This window comes from Monopterus albus, unplaced genomic scaffold (genome assembly GCF_001952655.1).
Source record: "Monopterus albus unplaced genomic scaffold, M_albus_1.0 scaffold18.1, whole genome shotgun sequence".
Taxonomy (NCBI): Eukaryota; Metazoa; Chordata; class Actinopteri; order Synbranchiformes; family Synbranchidae; genus Monopterus; species Monopterus albus.
In genome coordinates, this window is record NW_018127898.1 from 6929139 (window position 1) to 6948956 (window position 19818).

Consider the following 19818-nt stretch of genomic DNA (forward strand, 5'->3'; position numbering starts at 1 on the left):
CGTGGTTTATGACTTCACCATCAGCCTGAGCTGTATTGTGTGTTTAGTGATAATTCACAAACACACAAAACTACGACAATGACCATGGTAAAGATTTTACATGCTAAACACTAAGGGGTGTAAAGATTAACTGATGCGAATCGGAAAATCGAGACAAGACTCAGCGATACGACTGCATCGGTTCAAAACCACAGATCTGAACCAAATTTGTTTTAAAAAACAGGCAAAAATTTATATGGATATCAGAAGCCCATCTTTGACAAGTTTCATGCTACTTTTCACTGTGCTCTGCTCTAACACGTGCCTCTTGTGTGTGTGTGTGTATGTGTGTGTGTCTCCTGCCAGCGTTCAATCACATGCCTACTTCTTAATGACCCAGATCCTGGAAACGAAGCTTTTTACAGCCTAAAACACGTCGCCCTGTTAAACACATGAGCTAGTTTAAGGCCTGGGTGTGGAAGCATTTGGGATTCTGCAAAAACAATAAATCAATTCTTAGTAAAACAACTGCAGCATGCAGAACACACAGCACCTATGTCAAGTATACTGGGAGTGTGGCAGACTTCACTAGGACACAGCGTTGAATCAGAGGAAAAAGGTACAAGGGTTTATTGGGCACCAGTGACTATTGTTTACCATTGTTTAATAGAGTAGACATTGTTTTATGTATTTGTTTTTTTTGCTGCTTGAAATACAAAACTGCTTTAAGAAAACGTGAAGCCTTTTTAATTTTATATCTTAAACACTTTAATGAATATATAGTTTTTCAAACAGGAGCTAAATTAAAACTGAACATCAGCTGAACTGAATCGGCATCACTCTGTATTACATCGTTACAAATTTAGCTGTTTTGTTTTCGTATCAACTATGTATGGACTAGATATGGATCAAATCACTTGAGAAGGAGATATACACCCCTACTAAACATGCATGTTAGTATTGTTATTGTGAACATGGTAACATGCTGATGCTAGCATTTAGTTCAGAGCACTGCTGTACCTACAGATTCTGTCTTAGTGTAGCATGCACAGCCCACTGGATTTGGAAAACAGCACATCTCTTACATGTCAGAGAAACCATGAAAGAAAATGTTTTTTGATGCAGAAAATAACATTATTTCTATTTTTGAGACCATAAATGTTCCTAATAGCCTTTTCTACTTTCACCTGCACAGTAGGAATTATTCTTGTAGAAGGAACAGCTCTTCTGTTTTTCCTTTTTTGCTCTATGGTACATGTGGTCTGAGGAGAACATGTGACAATTAATGACAGAGACACAGGCAGGAAATAATCGGCTGTATGTGGGTGGAGGCAGAATGGGAAGCAGACAAAACAGATGAAGTGAGGGAGAAACGACCAGATCAGATGCGTGAGCACTGGTCTGCTTCTCAGCAGCCAGCCGACGACAGACCAACGTGATCTGCATTTCAGCCGGGAGCAGCTCAAAGCACTTGTCCTCTGGCATCACTGAAGCAGCTCACTACCTGCTTCAGACTGAGCTGCCAGGAGAAAGAATGAGTCTCTAAAGCCTCAAGGTCAGATATAAGATTTGGACGGGGAATAATAAAGATGTTTAAATTGGCAGCCTTGTGCCTAGCCTGGACAACCATTCAATTACAGATTGACAAGGCGGTAATTCAATGCCAGATCTGAGTGGCTGATTGAGTTTGAATTGTTGCTGCTTGTGGGATTATGAAACATGACAGGCTTTTTATAAGGTGTAATTAACACGTTGATTTTAATGGGGACATGACAGATATTAAATTGGTTTCAGATCTCAGTGTCGAGACTGACTGGAGATGCTGTGTGTGTGTGTGTGTGTGTGTGTGTGTGTACTGTAAATGTTAGGTTGCAACTGTGAGCATTTTGTTATGACACATGGCATTTAGAAACCCATCAACTGTCATCATTTGGAGCTTATTTACAAAACTGCTTAGGTTTTTGACAATTGCCTCTTGATTTTAGAGATTACTACAAATTTTAATTAAAAAAATTTAAGGTACCTTTGAAAACAAGAATCATTTTACACCAAGTAGATTTATCATGACACCAACGATCCGACAGCATACAGGTAGCTGGTTGGTGAGGTGACTACTTCACAGCACTTTATAAAACACAAGTATGTTCTATTCAGAGCTGTTCAAACTTTAAAAAACACCCCTCCTCAGACATAACGATGTCTCTAGGTACCAGACTTTTGTGTTCAGCTTCACAGTATGCAACGGCGCCTTACTACAGTATATGGCTCAAACACTGCATATGGCACTACAGTGGAAAAGGAAAAACTGCTTATTTTTTGGCACTGGCATAAAAAAAACTAATTCTAATGAGCACTGACTGTAAAATGTGTTACTGTACACATCAACACTGAAATCCAAAAACAGTCTAGTGTGAAAATAAACTGAAAACCAGCCACTTGTGATTCTGTGGCAATATGAGTATGATATTGTGCAAGCTGGAATACTAGACCATCTGACCTGCCCAACGAGTCCTCCAACCTAAACAACAGTACACATCATTTGTCCCTACGCACAGTAGGATGCCTCTACCTTCATACTTAGTCGACCTTTGTTGTTATGGAACCTGTTCACAGAGTTATGATTATGGAGCCATCACTGTTTCATTAAGTTTAGGAAAAACGTGGTCAAGGTTGTGGAACAGTTATGGATAAAAAAAAACAAAAAAAAAACACAATGTTTCACACTGGAATTAAAAAACAAAAGGGCTGTGTTTCTAACCCATCCATCAACCTCAGCTACCTGCTACTGTGGACTTTGTCACTGTTGGTAAATCCCAATTCCATGATTTAGCGTTCCTTGGTTCTGGATCACTGGTCAATCTCAAAGTTGTTCCGGTCCACCATGATAAAACATGTGCCAAAGTTCTTATTTCTACCCTGAGGAGCGAGGGCCGAGAAGGCTACCTGGAGGAGCTACAACCAAGGATACACGGATTGATACACCCCCTTATTGGAAATCAGTTTGTGATTGGACGCTTCACATGAAGTTTCAAGGAAAGGGTGTCTCGTGTCACATAAAACATGTCTCTTCATTGCTCTCTTCGTGTAGTTTCCTCTTTGCATTTTACGTGGGCAGGACCGAGATGGAAAGAAAAAAAAAAGTAAGAGAAACGTGGATACAGTGGAATTGGGATTAATTATACATCACCTACCATAAGTTCCTGCTTTGCTTGTGTCACATTTACCACTACTTTGCTAGAGAAAGCACAACTATAACATAACATTTTGGTCGTGATAACCAAATGACTTGTTTTTTTTTTGTTTTTGTTTTTTTAACAGGAGGATAGTCTTGAGCCATCTTTTTTCCTCTTTCTATTCCAGTGTGAACCCCTGCTGTTCCTCTCCACTGTAATTCTACAACAACACCTGAAGCAGCACTTATGTGCAATCTTCCAAGACAGATACCCTTCTTGTCTCATCTCTGTGAGCACCAGCTGTAGCTCTGCCTTTCTGTGCCATAAATACAAGCAAATGGAGTGTACAATAGCTAGTAAAAACCAACAATTAGTAAACCCATCTCCCCGAGTGACCAGCTGTCAAAGGTATTCATGCCCATCGACCAGATCTTACTTAGCGCTGACTGTGCAGATAGAGCTGAATGGGAGTATTGATGAACAATATGTGGAATTGTTAGGTGTGCAATAGATCAAAACCCTCAAGGATCATATCATGTTTTTTATTACAACCTTTCTATGATGACTCAGTTGCTAAATTGTAGCATGAGGCATGATGATACTTTATTCCTTTGAATGAAGAAATAGCCTGAGTCCAAGTTATCAAAAAGTAAAAAAAAGAAATAAAACAGACCTGAGCTTATAACTTGAAACTGTTTCTCAAAAAGATGAGGATGTCTACATTGCCCGGGGACAGGGTAGATCTCTTTACAGTCAGGTACTTCACTCGTTGGTTTAGGAGTAAAGCGCGGACTTCAGTCAGCTGACTGCAGGCAAAGTGGTGAAGACATCAGATTCTGTAAGTCTGACTTTTGCTTGTTCAACAGCTGTTTGATAAACTGCTCATGCAGGCTCTGTTACTGGTTGATTTTGTTCCACACATGATTAATCTGTTCCCATGGTGGAAAACACCTTCTTGCTGCAATTTGAAGTACAGCGAAGTAGTGTTTTGCCAACACAACAATATGAGGATATTTACATTGATTAATTTTTCCACCATGACCCGTTCACATGAACACACAGCTGCTTTGTCCATATATTTTCACTGAAACTCTGCATCAAGAATTAGGGAATTATTATTTTGAAAAGCAACAGCACAACTGTATTTCATACTATGATGGCTAAACTTTCCAACTGATCCACAGTTCACATGCGTGCCAAACCTTGGGGTAGATCCGTACAGATCACGTATCAACTACGATTTGTTGCACCCCTTGTAATTGTTTCTGTGGCTGTCTCACGTACAGTATCACATGACATTAGGGTAGATAAAAGAAGAACCTGCCAAGCTCTTGGAAACACTCATATCTGGAACCATGGCAAGAATTTCTCCGACTGCATTTTTCTTGTCTCTTTGTCCTATCCATCCTGTAACAAGGCATGAAGTGACACCGTTGCTTGGACAAATGACGGTCTCAGTTCATTTCTCACTTTCTCCCATGTGTGCCTGTCTACCATTGCAGCAGAACACATAACATGAATCGCATTACGAAGGTTAAACTGAGCTTGGAGACATTTCTGGGTTCAAATAATTCTGGCAAGTTGTAATTCTGAAGATGGACAGAATTAGCAGCATAAGGCCAAAAACAACCCAGAATACAAAGTAACAATCTGACCCTTTAGCTTACTACTTCATAAAGTGTAGATGCTACAAAAATGTTTAATTTTTCAAAGATTAATAAAAACTGATATACATATTCCATTTGTTAAATACACAGTTGCCATCACAGTGTTGTGCGATAGCTTGGAAATAGCATTTAAACCTACTTTCTCTCAGAAGGAAATGTATTCACAGTATCGTTCCTGACAATTTATTTGCTCCACTGCATCTGTCTAAACCATAAACATGTCAGGGAAATTATAGGTAATTTTCCATTTTGTTCCTCATGGATTGGTAAGGCAGACATCTCCGCACTGCAAAAATAGAGCTTTACATTTCAATCTGCTTCAATCCAGTAAGAAGCAGAGCAAACAACATGATCAAGTTGACACTTGAGAGTGTTTGGTTGGCCTGTTGACTCAATAAAAAAGCCACTTTCAAAGGCACTTTGATATCAAAACTGAAGCATGATGTATCATCTTTAGTTTATTACATAATTCTCACAAATCAATTGTGTAACAAAGTTTAGAGAAATGCAGAACAACCACACAGACTTTCTGAAATCTCAAATGTCAGTACAATCCCTGCCATGACAACATAGCTGATGCCATATTAGATTACACACTTGGAAAAAGAAACTCATCTGCATCTCTGTGATGGACCCTCAGACAGAACAGATTAGCCCTGATACCAGCCCTCTGGAATGTGAGGAGCAGGCCATCTCCCAGGGTGCCCTGCTCAGCCTTCACACTCCGCCTCAATCCCATGTGAAGGGCTTCATCCATTTCTTCTCCGGAGGGTTCATGACTGCAAGGCTGTGGCTTGTCAAAAACAATTACATCCCATGGTCTCTGGGAGGGCATCCTCTTAATTTGAACTGATAAGCATCTCCTTGCATATTAGCAGCAAGGCCCAGCAGTCATTCTGCTCCCCATGGATAATGGACTGGGCCAGCAAACAGCATTTGTCGGGGACAGCCACTTACCTGGGTCATGAACGACATGCTGAGCAATGCTAATAATAGCCACTCAGCCAGACTAGCAGTTACAAGGCCGCAAACCCCAAGCCTGTGGCCGACCAAATCGATAGTCATTTACTGTCACTCTCCTTTCAACTCAACAGATAAAAAGCTGTATTACTGAACCCCTTTCTGTTGCTCTAAGGCTGAACAGTGGGGAAAAGAATCCCTTTTAGTTCCCTCTGCTTGATCAAGTTGCTTAGCTGGTGCACCCCAGCAGATCCTCTCGAGCATGAATGTTGCTCTGAAACATGCATGATGCTAATCATTCTATGGTGAACAGTGGAAATCCAATATAAGTTTACAGGAGCTGATGAAGAGTAAAATCACAAAGAGCTTGAGGGAAATATGATAATAAAACACTGCATTTCTCTTCATCTGGTGGCAGTTTATTTGTATTTCATGGGCAGCCTGAGGCTTCTCATATCCTGGTAAAGTCCATCTCTAATACAGCTGATGTTTCATCTCCTAGCTCCATCCCAGACTATAAGGCACAACATTATTACAAGGAAAAGTCGGTAATTTTGATGGATGGACATATATATGGGCAGATTAGTGAGGACAGTGGCAGGCTGTGAACAAGAACAGAAGAAATTATGGAGGAAGACAGACTGGTTAACTAACAGTGAGATGGAGATGCAGCCAGAGAGATGATGACAAGCGCGGTGAACATCAAGATGAGGAAGGCGTGAGAGGAAGAAAGAAATGGGGAATCTGGAAGAAAAGTTTCAATTAATTCCTGTTCATCATCTCCGCTCATGCAGCACACAGCATTAATGGTGTTCATGTGGCTTGCAAGCCTGCTGGAGTGCAACGCTGCTTCCTTATGGCCGCAGGTTGACATTAGCACGCAGCACTTATATCATTAAATCACTCACTAGTGGTGAAATAAACAACATAATTTGATTTACAGGGCCGGTATCACTCCCCCAGCAAACAGGTGAGCTGCAGTGCAATGCAATTACATGACAATGATGACTTCAGGGTGATGGAAATTATCAAGGGAACCCGCCGGCTCTTTTCATGCATAAATGCACACTGACATTTACGGGAAGATCCGCAGCCACAGTCCAACTCGTGTTTGTACTGAAATTCTGCCTCTTGTTTGTATGATGTGGGACCTCACTGTGAACAGCAATAGAGCTGTTATTATTCTCTGCAGGTCAAAGACCACCTTACTCACATGTACTGTTGGGTTGACCAAAGACAAAATATTCATATAACATAGATGACAAGCCAAAACAAGTGCAAAGGTTCCAAGGGCCAACTGCTTGTCGGTGATATCGTGTTGTCAGAATAACAAAAGCTGAGAACAAAACAAGCTGGTTCTGTGTGTTTGCTCGTCTGTGTCCCTGACAGTCCTGTTTTCATATTAAATGTGTTAAATTTCACTGCTGTGCCTCAGAAAAAGCCATTTGCCAGAGACGGTTAGATCAAAGCAAACATTGTTGATGTCATAAGCAGTTAGCGCCACAATGAAGCAGACAGTCCATGAGCCGTCACTTTGTTTAAACAAAGACACAGAGGGAGGAAAAAAGTGAAGGAGAGGACACGGAGGCTGGATGCAGAGTTTGCACACTGCTAAGCGTCTTAAAATGGAATCTGTTTTGTCATTGTGTTTGTCTTCAGCTAAAGTTATGCGTATCTAAATATGTCACTGAGAATAAATAATGCGCACACACTGCTGCCTTTGTGCTGTAGAATATTACTTCAGCAAAGTATAATAGTCGGGTTAGTGTACATATTCAAACTAAGTGATTCAGGAATCCAATGTAATGCGAGGGGGGATTTGGATACTTTCCAAACAGCCTTTACTCATTTGCATCTGAATGGTCACCGCCATTAGTATGGTAAATATGCTGTAACACATAATAAGCACATTTAAGAGGGAACACGCACCAAATTAGGATCAACAATGAACGAATGAAAGAAGAATAATAAAAAAAAAAGGCTCTCCCACACGAAAAAGCAGAAACACAAACCGAGCTCGCTGAAGCCTTTTGTACCTGTATTCCATCCTGGTCCTGAGGGGCATTACCCTGCCCTCTGTGTAAGCAAAACTGACATCTTTTATAAAAGATTTATGAGCCCAAGATGCAAATGATAGAGCGTGAATTCCCTTCGGTGCAGCCTCTTCCATCTGTGAAGGATCACCTGTTCTTAGGTGGGTTAAAGCGCTTGTATCCTGCCAGTGTACTAACAGGCATCCAGGCCGTGGGGAACAGGCAGAGGACTGCAATAGGATGCTGTGCAAGTGTACAGCCTGCTGGCAGCGGCTGCAGCCTGGCTGAGTGATGCAGTTATAGCAGAAGATATTATGGAGTTCTCCATCAGCTGACAGAACTTTCTACTGGCTGTGGCGTTGCTTAAACACATGGCCAGAGGCGACGGAAGAGTAAGTGATAAAAGTCTGCCTTTGATGTGAGCGAACTAAAGGAGAATAATTCAGCGGCCTGCGCCTGGGTTTTTAACTACACATCGACATGGGAATCTGTGGCACTTTAAAGTTCTTTGTGAGAGATTTTTCAAAGAAATGCTACAAATCAGTAAGATGAGATCTTCCAATAAACATGAGACCACAAGGATGTACAGTCCGTGTTAGGGAATGCAGTGTGTCTCTAAAATAAGCACAGGAAGGCACACATTAACAATAAAACACAGATGCACCACACTAAGACACAGCGTAATGAAGCACAGACATGTGCCGCCAGCTTAGTGTAAGTGAGGAAGGCTGGGGAGACGCTAGCCAAGCCAAGAGGCTGGAACAATTTGCAACATCAACAGGATCTACAGTGGAGGATAAGTGCAAAGGAAAGCTCTTACATCAAATCCCAGGGAGCCCCAACAGGATTACAGCTCTGTGCCTCTTTACAGCCCCACAACTGGTCTGAGTAAGACTGACATACTGGCTAGACTGATGGCCCAGCAGTGGCACATGTTCAGTTTGGAGTACAGTGTCATCGATTGAATTTTCCTTGTGAGGGTGTTAATCTGAGTCTGTGTGCACCGACTCCTCACCTGCACCAACTCTGATTCATTCTCTGCCTCATTCTACTTGTTATTCAGATAAATGAATAGCTAAGCACTGTTGCCTTGACTGAGTTGTGCTCTGGAGAGGTGCATTCAACCAAGTCTCCCACAGGAGGGGAGGTAGGGAGGGGGGCACTAAAATAATGCTGGGCTTTGTGTGGGGATCCTGCTTCATCACCCTCCCCGCCTGTGTGCCGTCTCTTTCCCCTGGCCTCGTGGGGCACCTCTCCGCACATTCTTCCATTAGTCTGACAGATAAACATGGCCTGGTTCAAAGTGGGGTCACACTTGTTGCTTTTATCACATTTTCTATTCATCCCCTGCATAACTTGATACTGCTCACCCTGACTGGCAGGCTGCTGAAAGCTTAAACAATGAGTGGAGCTGTCTCCCCGAGCTGCTTAGTAATATAGAGTGTGTGCATCGAGTCTGTTTGGACACATTTAATTGCTGACCTTGTTCACACGCCACACCCACGGTGCTGCTTTTTCCCCCTGGTTTACTGCATCTTGTTTGTGCTCAGAAAGGCAAACAAGAAATACTAAGACAGTAACAAAACACTGACCTGAAATACAAGATACCTCATCAGATAACATTAGGCAGTGCCTATATTAGTACAGAAAAACCGGAAAAGACTGTTTGCATGTCAGAGCTGTTTACAACCACACTATCATTGTCATGACACTTTGGAAAATATGTGTTCACACTGACTGTTAAATGAACCTATTTGTATTCCTTCTCTAATGTGGCAAACAGCAAAGTTGTGTAGAGGTGTGACAGACAGCCCAGTGACTCTCCTGACAGGACTCAGCTCCTTTCTGTCACCTCTTGCTTTCCACGGTCTTATACTGTGTTTCAGTATACAGTAGCAGACACAATGTGTACTGTGTAATACCGGCATTCATAATGAGTGCTCATATAGAGAACTGGAGGTGTCAGGGGAGTCCACTTCTAAACATCTCCGCTACACACCTCCCGAAGGCATGGTTTCAGAAAAGTTTTTTTTTTTTTTTCTAGTCATAATACAACATGAAATTTTCAGATATATCCAGTTTGTGTGGAAAAAGTGTTTAAAGGGTGTTTTAAGGTGTAAAAAAAACACTAAAACTAGAGAAAAAAGATGTTTTTAAATGCAGTCAGCTTAAATTATAGCCTATATAAGGATACATTTTTACCCCAGAGAGATTAAAAAAGGCTTAGTCTGGATAAAAGAGAGTAAATTGGCCAAATGGTCATTATCATGCCAGACAGCTGAAAGACCTTCCCTCTCTGGTCTGAATGAAACTACAGTCATTACCAGACTTTGCTTTGCAAAGCCATCAGATCAGGAGCAGGGTGGGCAGTGGGAGCCATTATCCATTTGTTAATTGTGCCAACGAGTCATTACTCATCCACCTCTGACCTCAAAGGTTTCTTGAAGAATTTATCGTCAGTTAGTGGCAGAGTGGAACTGGTTCGAACCGAAAAGTATTGGTGTCAGTACACCCATTCAAATCATCGGTTTCCTCCCATTAGTTTGATTTCGTTCTAATCACCACCTTTGTTCACACCCACTCCTCTGCTTTCCTGCCCTCATTTTACCACTGATGCTGTAATTTCTGAGAGGGGCACTCAACTGTTCTTACACATGAGGAGCACTACACTGAAAGTCTTGAGTAAAAAAACTAAAGGTGCGGTGAGATGTGTAACGAAAGATGCTCCCAAGTCAGGACATCTTGGCCTCTGAGGCATAGATTCTGACTGATTATTTTTTTGCCACTTCAAAAACTGTGCTGCTTTAGTACTAGAGCTGGCTGTTTCAGATGAGAGCAAGGAAAGACAGAGGGTTTACAGCTGAGAGGAATAGCAACCCTGGCGAGTAATACCTAAGCTAATGAACCGTAATCTTGCACTTCATTCCATTCCTTTGATTCTACTATTCTTACTCTTTCCTTCCCCTGAGGCTCTTCTGACTCAACAGACCAGCCCTCCAACATCCTAGGCGGAGTCTTTAAAGCTGCTGCTGCACATCTTCAAAAAATACCAAATTAAAGTGTCTACACATCAGAGGGGCCCTTCAGTGAAAACGTCTCTCAAACACTCACATATCTGTATAAATGCCACACACACACTGCTGCACACTACATCAGATGCTGAGCCCTTTAAAGGGCAGCCGACAGTCCTGTCACATGACTTCTTCAAAGAATTAAACTTGCATGCGTGTGTCAAGTCTGCATGAGTGTGTGGACAGGTAAAAGAGCACCTGCCTGTTTTACTGTGCAACAATGAGATCAATATTTGTTTAGCCACATTTAAATATATCTTCTGATGTAATGAGTCAAACCTCAACTGCAACGAAATCTTGCCTATTTGTTTTTTCTTAAAAAAATATACCAACCTTTATAACCTCTTATACAGGAGTTTCCTTTATAAAAAGTATTAGATAATTCTATCTATATTTATAACAATACACTGCCAATTTCAGATTATATTAAGTAATGTTAGTGTGTATTCATGTGATCTAAAGAACCGACGGCAAGCAGGTGTTGAAGCGATTTTGTATAAAAGAGCAGCAGAGACAGCCGGCAAGGCTGTTTCCACTGGCTTTGTTAGAAACTAACTGTAAAGGGGTAGACGTTGAATTCAGTACTGACCTTCATCATGGTTTGCAATGTTTTTATCATTATGAAAAAATGGTCAAGCATGACTTAATATGTCTGACGGACACAGTAAGTTTCCACAATGAATGGGTCCTTCAATCTGGAGAGTTTTAATTCTCACACAGTGCATGCTGGGAAGGCTGCTAGACTGTGAAACAGTAAACAGAAATTATTTGTAAAAGTATGATGAGTTTGCATGTTCTCCCCGTGCTTGCGTGAGTTCTCTCCGGTACTCCGGCTTCCTCCCACAGCCCAAAGACATTGGTGTGTCTATATAGCCCGTAGGAGTGTGTGTGTGTGTGTGTGTGTGTGTGTGTGTGTGTGGTTGTTCGTCTCTGTATTAGCCCTGCGATGGATTGGCGACCTGTCCAGGGTGTACCCCGCCTTCGCCCGATTGCCGGCTGGGATTGGCTCCAACCCCCCCGTGACCCCGTTCAGGGACTAAGCGGTAGAAAATGAATGAATGATGAAATTGTAACTGTATTTTAAGTCTTACGTGAAAAAGTGGGAACTTCACGGTAATTCACAGCTGCAACATTAAACCTGCTATTCTAATTTTGACATGGAATTTCACATTTGTAATTTTAATTTTGTAATTTTTAAAATGTCCATGTATTATAGAAAAACAGGAAAAATTAAAACTACAGGTCTTTTTACAGGTGTCTAAACGTGTCACACATTTAATAATAAGGAGGGGGACTGGCAGTGGCTAGCTCCAGTGCTTTGCCTCATCATGGCCTGAAGTGAAGCTGCCTCTCCTCTCAGTTCCCACTCTTCGTTTCTCCAGATTTCCTCTAATTACACAAACAGCGACAGCTGGAAACTTGCTTGGGCTCAGCCAGGGCTCTTTCACCACGTTGGTATTCCAGAAAGAAAGAACCCTGACCTCTGCGTCGACTAACTCCGAAATGGGGAAACTGACTTTTTTGTTTCAGAGCAGCTGATCAGTCAGTTCAGTCAACTCTGAGTATGTTCAGTCTGAGTTAAGTGTGCATGTGATGACTATAAAAAGCCATCATCAATTCACCATGGCAACAGACAAATAAAGAGCAGAGCCACCATTTTAATTCAGTGGAGCTACAACTATTAGTGTGTGATAATGGGCACTTATCTTGAAAACACACAGCAGCAGCAGCAGCAGCGAAAGAGCCTGAGTTGGAGAACAGAGTCAAAACACTGTTAAATGTTATTCAGCGCAGTCCACTCATTCATTAGTTTAGCAGACCTGGATTTCCTTAATGGGTGATAAAGTGCTGGATTCCTAGCACTTGTTACAAGGATTTATTAAAGACATTTATTCTGCTGAAAGCTGAATGGGACAAAATGCTGGCGGCATCAGAAGATGAAATCAAACAGAAAAGACGAGATTATTTACAGGCCTCTGACTGTACAATGACCTCAGATCTGACCCAGCCAGCAGGTTAGTTTCAAAGAGTAAGTTACTGCAGTAACTGACTAAAATGTTCTCCATTTCTGGAACTGAAAACCTAGAGTTTCTCTCAGCTCAGGGTGAACAAACTCAGTGTTTTCACCAAACCTGCTTTGTGAACTACCCCCCAGGTCAGATCAAAGGAGGCGCAGCGCTGCAGCATACTGTAACAGGACATAAACAGAGTTTATGGTGTTGCGGTTTGTTCTAACAGCCTCTACGAAATAAGCCTGCACAGTGTTTATAGTCCAGAGCTGTCTGACCACAAAGGCTGACCAGCATAAAATCTCTCCCTTTGAAGGCTTCATCATCCTCTTTCTTTTGTGACCATCTTGTTCCTTGTGCTCCTTGCTATGGGCTCTAACCTCCCATCCTTTGAGCTCACCTTGTAGCATAATCCTGCCTGACATGGATGGAAGCACAGATAACTGAGTCACTGTGAAATCCCCTCACATGATTTGTCTGTAATCACCCATTTCTGTTTTCCTGTTTGTATACATCTTTTTGTTTACCATGTGTGCTGTGCATCTGTTAGCATGTGTTCCATTTTTCATATGAAATAAATTTAATAAATTATTGCTTAGGCCCCTCAGTCAGGGAGAAAAACAGCAGCTGTGAAGAGACTGTGTAAACTGTGTGTCCTCCTGTGTGCATGCTGGTTTGGCTCTAGCTCGGAGAGGCTGCCTCGCTGCACTACATTCTGTCCCTCCGTGACTTCATCCTTGCTCTTCTATGTCTCTGCTCCACTTTCTCTCCCTGTCCTCATGTCATCTCTGTCTCCAGATCTCTGATGTAAATAATAAAAAAAAAAGACTAGCCAAGCAGCAAGCTTAAAGGCTTTTATAGAGCATACAAATAGGCTGCAAATCGGATTAGGGCGGAGGGGAGGGAGCCTATTCTATTGACAATCCATTTTGTGATGGGGTGGACATTGTCTTTACAATGACAGGCAGGACATACACTTGCCTCAAACATTGTGAGTGTGACAAGCAAAAAGAATGCAACCAATCGGCATAAAAGAGGAAGCTTTCACATTGAAGGCCACAGTGGATGATGCAACACTGATGTTCGCATTGAGGAATCTTACAAAATTCTTTGTGGTCCACTGTTATTAGCTAAGAGAAAGAGCCAGAGTAAGAGTCTATGAATGTGCCACAGACGATGAGTAGATCAGTAGTCTGATTTCTAATGACTGCCACAACACTGGGCTTACCTACAGGTGGTGATTATTCTGATTAAAGGATAAAGCTGGCGATATTCAGTGTTAAAGGTGCAGAACCAACACTGCTGTCTTTAATTCTTTCCGACATGCCCAGCCTGTCCGTGGCACTCACCTCCAACTCATAAAAAAAAGGAGTGAGAAATACTTCATTTCATTTTTAAAACAGACTGTCTTCAAACAGCAGGGTGCTATAGTATTTTTCAAATTTTCCTACAAAAGGAGTAAAGAATACATTTGTTGTAGGGTATTTTCAGCTGTGCTAATGAGCTGAATTATTAGTCAGTTAGTCAACAGCAATATTTCTACAAACAACGTTTCAGTCAAAAATGTGAAACCTTTGCTGGTCCAAGCTGCTTAAGTATGAAGATTTGACTCTTGGATAAAAACAGCATTTTTAATTAGACACTTTTGGCTATGAACAATTATAATTGGTGATTTTTTAACATTTCCTGACATTTTATTAACACTTTGCCCTATGTGGAAAATCTCTCCTGACACACTGTCAGTCATCAGAGGTTACAGGTGTAACCACAGCTAGCGGCGTGTGAGCGTGCACTGCTCTGTGTTGTACACCCCAAGTGACACAGTGGCCTGCTGAGATACAAGCTTTCCATAAGAGAAGCACAGGTGGACATGAATGGGCCCCCGTGGTCTCCATTTCTAGTGTCCTCTGTTGTTTCTGGCTATCTTTTGGCCATGACTCTGTGTCTGTGCTACCAGAGCAGAAAAAAGGCAAAATATCAAGTGTCAAAGCACACACTGTTACTGCACACAGTGAGGTCCATTATCACCATGGTATTTCTGCTAACAACAGTAAATACAGATGCTTGCATTCAGACTGTTTCATAAAATGAAATTATGCATGGTATTTCAAAATGTGTTAGACTGCATACCATGTCAATGGATCATGTTATAGTGGGAACAAGCACATTACAGAGAACCTAAGTGCAAAACAGGAGGCCTGCGACTCGTCAAAGATTTTCAAACGCAGACAGTTGATATTTTGGTTGCTCCGCTGAAGCTGAGCAGGCTCCAGTTGATAATCATCTGCTTTGTGGCGGGGAGCAAGGGGAGATGGAGCAGATGGCACTAGTTTTATTTTGCCGCGGATGCTTTCTCTGAATAAGGAACGCTCTACTGAATGCCAAGCTCTGTGGGAGAGGAGAAGCAAATTAAAGCCCTCCTGCACCGAGCTCCCTGTCAGGGAAGGGGCTATTGTTGTGTGTGCGCTCCAGCTCCAGAGTGACGGGTGAGTTCTGCTCATTCATTAATGCGCCGAACTCAGGGATGGACAAGCCACGTGGGAATTTCATTACTTCACTTGCTCATCCTTTCTGTCCCCCACTCTGACTCACTCTCTCGCTGACATGCCTACGTTGATGAGAAGTGATTCTCTTGTTGCAGCAAATAACCAGGAAAAATAGTACAACTCCAATTCAATTACAGTGTAATGATTTAGTGTTTCAGTTACCGATGGCTTCCACCCTGAAAAGAATTGGCATTCCACTCCCAGTATAGCCCTGCCTTCCTGAATAAATAGCAGACATTAGCAGACCTCATATGTACATGGAGAATGACTACCGCAGTTTAATCATGTAAAATCTAAACCCTTCTTACAAAAATGACAGTGTTTCAAATGGTCTAAATGCCACATTTAGTGGCATTTTAGTGAGCAACGATAATGTAAAACCTGCAGGAATTCATATCACATCGCACTAATGGCCCCCCAACAGAAGCGGCAGAAGTATAATTCAAGTTCAACACAGTCGACCTCAAAGGGCTGCCTGTGAATTATCTGCATGAAGTAACTTGGTGTTAATGGAGGGCCTTTATGTGGGGAAGAAGCCAGTGGGGCGACAGGTCAGAGGGCATCAGTGAACAACACAAAACAGAGCAGAGGGAGTGAGGCGTGAGAGAGCGAGGAGGGGGAAGAATCAGAAATGAGAGAGAGGAGGAGGAAGGGAGCAGAGAACACTGTAGTTTCTAATAATAAGCATTAACTGATGATGTCCTCTTTTTGCTGCGCCTCAGCACAGTTTGTGCACCTCTGACTCCAAAGTCTTCTTCTCTGTACCTACCTACACCGTGTTCCTTCTCATCGCCCTGTCACGTATCAAGTCTTCTGTTACTGTATGTACATACTCATCAATTAAGTTCTCACTGGATGCTTTGTAATTACAGCCCCACACGTCAAAGTAATCTGTTGAATGAGCTAACCATTTCACTCCGACATCCTTCTGAGATCTCTCTGTAATCATTTGTTATCAATACAGCCCTCAGTGTAAATGGAAGCAGGCTGCACTGCAGTTTGGATCCCATTTCACACATGCAGCAATCAAACAGAGGTAGCTGAGGCAGTTTCCTCTTTTGTAATGACACTAAAACAGCTTGATGAATCAATATCATCTGACAGTGACACTTACACATTTAGTCTATAGCTTTTGCAAGGCTAATACTGTTCTTTGTCACAATGTGCGATTTATTCAAAACCGTGTTGATTTATACAAATGTAGTGAAGCCATCTGAGGAGCAGGCTGCCACCCCCTGCCCATGTGCCTTCTTTCTGTGCTGGACACGGACACTGGCACAAGCCAGCATAAATGATTAAGCTGGATGTCAGAAGTAGACCTCTTGCCAAGGGGCCACAGCATCCATACTAATGGGCTGATGGATACTAATCTAAATAAGTGTGAATAAAAGGGCTTTTACTGTGAGTGTTCACATCTAAAGCAGAGAAACATGCTGGAAATCATTTCATCTTAATCAAAATGACAAGACACAAATTCAATTCCTTTAATTTTCAACAATTATTTTTTACCGTCACATTAGCTACCGCTGAGAAGAGTATGCTGGTGTGTGCGAGATGTTTCCCACGCAGCTTGTGTGCGCGCTGTTTGCCTGCTTTATAAGTTCTTAGTCTCCTGAAAACGCTCTGAGATCAATCACCAGGCCGAGCATGATGGAGAGGCCTGTCAGCACTCACTGTCGTGGCCTTGATTCAGTAAAACAAATAAAATAGGCAGAAGCCATTGCAGAAAGGTTCAACACAAGCTAGACAACAGACCACACCAAAGAGCATTCGGCGAGAGAGGGGTGAGTAATGAGGGGAATAAATGTCAAAGAGCAGAGCAGAAAGAAAAATTATGATGCAGAAGAGATGGAGAAAGGGAAATGTATACAGATAAGAGGGTGAGATAGACTGGGACAGAGGGGGACATACAGCAGGCACAGTGCTGGTCTCTGCCTGTGTTAGCCCAGCTCAGCTCTTCCCCGTGTCTACTCAACAGCATGTCTTCAGTGCTGTGCATGGCCAGGTGATGAAAGGGTGGAGCCCTGAGAGATATTTAATGCAACTTCCCTCACATGTCCTTTATATTCTATTATGTCAGAGCGCATCGGCATCAGGCGGCCTGAGTAATATCTAATATCTCTGAGGATTACGTTGGCCATGTAACCTGAGCACTGCAGCACTCAGTTCAGTGTAGCTGGATTTGATTCAGCAGCATTTTACAAGACTATATATGACAACGCAACACAGCTCTTTCCACCAACATAACATAACCTGAGGAAGCCATTATACATCCCTGGCAGCACTTAACCTTCCCCCAGCACTTCAAATAAAGATTCTGTAGCGGGTAGCTCAGAGGTGAGGGCCCCCAGGGAGGCCCCTGCGCTCAGCTCCGTCACATAGAGCGCCAAGCTCACCCATCAAACTATCTCCTGTTTTAAACACTCTATTTTCACTGTCCATGTGGACAAGATGCCATAACGTGCTGCTGTGCTGACTGACCACAGATGAGCAGAGGTCAGAGGTCTGCTCGGCAGCAGCTGGGTGAAACTCTACTATCAAATGAAACGCATACCCTCTATTCAACACAGTGCACGGGCAGAAGACAGCTCCAGAAGCTCTGGTGGAGCCGCTACGGCAGCGTGCCGCTGCAATCATGGAAAAAATATCTACTCCATTTCTCCTAATGACAAGAAACTTTTCTCATTATAACAGTGTGCAAAAATATCTGGCTGCAACAAAGAACTTTTCTTTCTAATAAAAAGATAAGTTAGTTATTCATAATAACAAGAATCTTTCTTATTGTTCTCATTTTAAGAACCAGATCTAGTGAAAGTCTAATGAGAGGACATCATAGCCTATGGACTTTACAAAAATTGACAATAACTGATTTAAATAATTCATTTAAGTTTCCCTGCTTTGAAATGCAGCAAGATTTTTCCATTAGAGCAGATGGTCGTGTGCGCGCACAAAGAAAGATGTTGAAGGAATCCCTTTTTTGTCCCGAGAATAATTGTGTCAGTAGTAACGGTGACATGGAACAGTGCACATATCTTCAACAGCATTTTTTTCTCCATAGGTTTTTTGCCGTATTAAAACTAAAGAATGAATGAATCTAATAAAATCAACGAAGGTAGGTGCTCTGATTTTCATATTGGCCTTTAAACCTTTACACACTTTACTACAGTAGTCACATGTGAATTCTTGTTAAAACAAGCATCTGTAAAATATTTTAATGAGAAAAGCTTTCTGATAAAATAAAAGTCCGTCATAATAGAAAAATAAAATGAAATGATCACAAACTACAAAAAAGAAGTTGTTTCAAACAGAAAACTTTCTTATTACCATGAGAAAAGCAGCAGGATGTTTTGGTCATGATGGCGGGGCATGTGTTGTTGCTGTGCAGCTGCAGCTGTACACAAGTTTGCTTCTTCCTTTGTGTGGGAAGAGGATCTTTGACTTTTTGCCTTTTTGCTCCCTCTTAAAGTTGGTTTCTGGGTTCCCATCCAAAAGAATGCAATTTGTGCTTGACTTCTGTCTTTTTCCTTTTAGCATTTTGCATGTTTTCACAGCAAATTTGACTTCTGAACTCGCATTCATAATACGACTTCCACATCAAGAATTTGACAGGTGAAAAGAGTATTCCACTCTGTTATCCCTGCTGTCAGCTTTTTAGCCTGCATGAATCTCCATTTATTTCATGCTATACAGCATGTGAATACTTTAAATACATATTCAAATCAAATGCTATTTCAGTAAGACTTTCTGAGCCACTGGAATGCTTTTTTTTTCCCAATGTTTAACATGCGTGTATGCATGTGTATAAGTGCACACAATCAGTTCCTATAACCCTTTTTAGTAAAACTGACGACAGTTCCTCAGTGAATCTTGGTAGAAGACAAGGTGTCTGTGTCTGACTGGCAGTATTTACAGAGAAAGCCTGCAGAACGCACCACAATTCATGCGCATTTATTAGCCCCGAAGGGTCCATTCATTAACTGATTCAGTCCTGATACAAAATGCTCGTCTTTCTATCAGTGTTATCAGGCACATGCTGCACCCCTGGCAGTACTACAAGGAGGATGCCGCTGCAGTCTCGCTGCCCTCCTGCCGGATCCTCCATCACTGTAATGTTAGTTTGGCTGATGTCTCTGACCACACACAAACACACTGTTGTAATGTAAAGCTGCACTGGTTGGTTCAAACAGCAGGAAGTGTACCTAGATTTAAATTTCATTTCTGTGCTGTTGGTGTAGGTCGCACACTCTTGTGTTTGTTGTATGTGAGCTGTAAGATTTTTATCAATAGGAATGGGCATTTCTAGCTAAAATGCTATTCCATATTCACTGGGAACTATTCAACAGCTATTTGAAGATCACGGACCCCACCCCCATCCCGCAT

General features: G+C 42.0%; 1 protein-coding gene across 3 annotated transcripts in view; it reads right to left on the reverse strand.

Moving 5' to 3' along the window:
- The window catches only part of LOC109956073 (cadherin-4-like), a 211079-nt gene that overhangs the window by 176829 nt on the left and 14432 nt on the right, over window positions 1-19818 (reverse strand). The gene's annotated exons all lie outside the window — the stretch shown is intronic.